This window comes from Aplysia californica, unplaced genomic scaffold (genome assembly GCF_000002075.1).
Source record: "Aplysia californica isolate F4 #8 unplaced genomic scaffold, AplCal3.0 scaffold01342, whole genome shotgun sequence".
NCBI lineage: Eukaryota > Metazoa > Mollusca > Gastropoda > Aplysiida > Aplysiidae > Aplysia > Aplysia californica.
The window spans coordinates 109,003-112,539 of NW_004798612.1; positions in this window are offsets into that span (position 1 = coordinate 109,003).

Below are 3,537 nucleotides of genomic sequence, written 5' to 3' on the forward strand. Positions count from 1 at the left end.
AAAGGACACTACTTGGAATCCGCCGATTGTATGGGATCAGATACCTTGTATGAATACGTTAAATTAGGTAATTCAATCCATTCAATTTGAGGTTATATGTTCAGATCACCATTCTTTTTTTTTTCAAGAGGAAAGCAGATGTCTATTCTCATTTTGTGTTTGGTCATTCTATTGAGTTACATCTATAATACCAATCTCCTCGTGGTTTAAGGAGTGGAAATATGCTAACCCCAGACCGTTGGGTAGATCACAGCCAACAGTCAGTCAGACAAAATCAGCACCGGCTTTGAAACTCGGGTGTGCTTTATTCGGGGGTCCACATTTGCAGTGCTAACCATAGTGATTCCACTCCTAATCAGGTAAAATCATGCCCTGAAATCGCCTCCGCCGTAACCGAAACCAAGGATCCGTTATCTTTCTCTCTCTTCCCTACGTATCACACACACACACTCACACACACACACACACACACACACACACACACACACACACACACACACACGCACACTAGCACATGCACAGACGCACACGCACACGCACATGCACACACACAAACACACACACACGCAAGCAGGCACGCACAAACACACACGCACATGCACACCCACAAACACACACACACACACACACACACACACACACACACACACACACACACACACACACACACACACACACACACACACACACACACACACACACACACACACAACCATGTTTGGTCTCGGCACGGACGGCTCCCGAGAACACAAATCCTCCCGGAAGTTGAACCGTCTGCTGCAAATCAAGAAAAATCTGGTGGAGTCCTTGACCTTGTTGTCTAAACAGAGCGTGGCTTCCCCCCAAACGCGGGCGGTGGGCGTGGCTTCCCCCCAGACGCGGGCGGTGGGCGTGTCCTCTGTGTGTGCTGCCGAGAAGAAAGGTGTCCACCTCCACCCAGACGGGTCGATCAGCGCCATGGAGTCGTTCCTGCACTCACTTCACCACAGCCACTGGGGGCAGGGCGGAGCTCTGCGGAGCTGGGACTACCAGCAGACGTTGCCAGCCCAACAACAACAACATCACCACCATCATCATCAGCAGCAGCAGCAGCAGCAGCAGACGTACTACAGTCAGCACGGCGTGTCTGGATTCCCTCCCCCTGAGACTACCAACATCCAGACGTGGCCCAAAAGCTCGGCGCCGTGGCACGAGTTCTCGCGGTGTCCGCCCCAGCTGTACGGCCAGATTGAGGAGACGAAGGAGTGTGGCGAGCAGACACCGGTGACCATTTTCCCGGGGACAGTCGGTCGTTACCAGTGCGGTGCTTTGGATCAGAATAACGATCACCTGACGCACGTGCCCAGATCTTACTGGCGACACGAGAGGCGAGCAAACATGGCGCGGCAAGATAAGAGTCCGCCCAATTTTACGAATCCGAACGCTGACATCATACGATACTTAAACCAGTTCAACGACAGGCAAGCCTTTTCCATGCACGCGCCGGACCACGTGAGACAACCTTGCAGCTTTGACAACTTCCCTGCTGTGAGTACAGACAGCAGCTGCTCCCGCACTCAGCACCACTCAGAAACCACCACGGAGCACCAGTCAGAACTCAGCCCAGGCCTGTCCACTCGGGAACATTCTCTCGAGAGACCGACTGTGGCGAGCACGGGGGATTTCACATCACACAACACAGCAGGACACTCCACGGAGAGCTGTTGCCACAGTTACACTACCACCTCCACCACCACGACCACCAACAACATCACCTGCAGCAGCAGCAGCAGCAACAACAACAATGGCATCATCAACATCAGCAGCAACAACAGCAGCAACAGAGGCGGCACTGACGTCGACGGAACATCACGGAAAGAGCCGAGCAGCCTGGCACCCCCTCCACCTCCCCCTCCCCCTCCCCCTCCCTACCTCCGAGTGGAGTCAGAAGACAACGGTTCTGTGTTTAGCTCAGAGACAGACTCAGACTTCTTGTTTTACCCGGGACCGTCGTCGCTGAGCCCGGGGCTGCAGTGTGTGACTCTGTCTGACTCTCGTTACTCACCTCGTTACTCACCTCGCTACTCACCTCGTTACTCACCCCGACATTCTCCTCGCTACTCACGCACGTGTCCCCAGCTGCCGGGCCAGGACACCAGCTGGCGGTCAGACTACTACGGCAGCAGCCTCGATGACGTCACTCAGCAGTTTTATCTGGACGATGACGCGCTGAGCGATGACGTGTTCTTGGACGGGCCTGGGGCTGTGTACAGTGAGAGAGTGTCGGAGATTTGTGGGGGGGATTCCAGCCCTGCCAGTGAGGGAGAGTTGTGTCCTGAGTATACGCTGAGGGATGGGATCAAAGTCTTATCCTTTTCTAAATACACTCAGTGTGGTCACATGAGGGAGGAGGAGGAGGAGGAGGAGGAGGAGGAGGAGGAGGAGGAGGAGGATGAGGAGGAGGAGGAGGAGGAGGAAGTAGAAGAAGACGTAGGCGAAAATGGAAGGTCAGAGGATGAGGAGATCGTGGAGGAAGAAGAGGAAAAAGAGCGAGGGTTCTCATTCTGTCAACATCGGGGAGGCCCGGATGACGCAGCGAGAGGCGAAATCAATGACGTCATCAATGGAGAGAGACACGGGTGGAGCCAGGTCTGTGCACGAGGTCTGTCCGTCTCTACCTCCGACCCGAGACCACCCAAAGACTCCCCGAGACCCCCCATAGACTCCCCGAGACCACCCAAAGACTCCCAGAGCAGCAGCGACTCTCACTTTGAGCTCAGCTCCGAGTTGGCGCACACGTTTGACAGTCTCCGGCGCAGCAGCACCCAGACAAAGTCCAGACAACTCTGGAAACAACGACGGGCCAAAGCTAGGAGAGTCCGGCCTGGTTGTCGACACCTAGAACCACAAACAAAACAGCAGGAGGAGAAGGAAAGTGAGAAAACAAAACAGCAGGAAACTGTACCTGAGAAAACAAACTCGCACGAGGAGAAGGCAACAGCTGGCTCAAAATCTCAAAATAACAAACTGGAGAAATTACCTCGGCACGAACAGACAAATTCCCCTCCAGACAGACAGACAAATTCCCCTCCAGACAGACAGACAAATTCCCCTCCAGACAGACAGACAAAGCCACACATACACGGAATGTCCATGACAAGTTCTCCAGCGAGGTCGTTCCAGACCGACACTTTGGTGTTCAGCTTCGACGTGAGGCCGGAAACGACAGACACAGAGACGCGCCGTCACGTTCAGTGTCCGACTCCGAAACCTTTGAGGGGCATTCTGAAAAACAGATTCTGTAGGAGTTGTGTAGAGAAACCTGAGGAAAGTAACGGACTCTCCAACAACAGCAACGATAGCAGCAACATCAACAACAACAGTAACAATAGCAACAGCAGCAACAGCAGCAACAGCAGCAACAGCAACAATAGCAGCAGCTACGACAATAACACCGACAGCAATGGCTGCTGCAAGAATAACAACAACAGCAATGGCAACGAATACAACAACAACAACAACAACAACAACAACAACAACAACAACAACAACAACAAC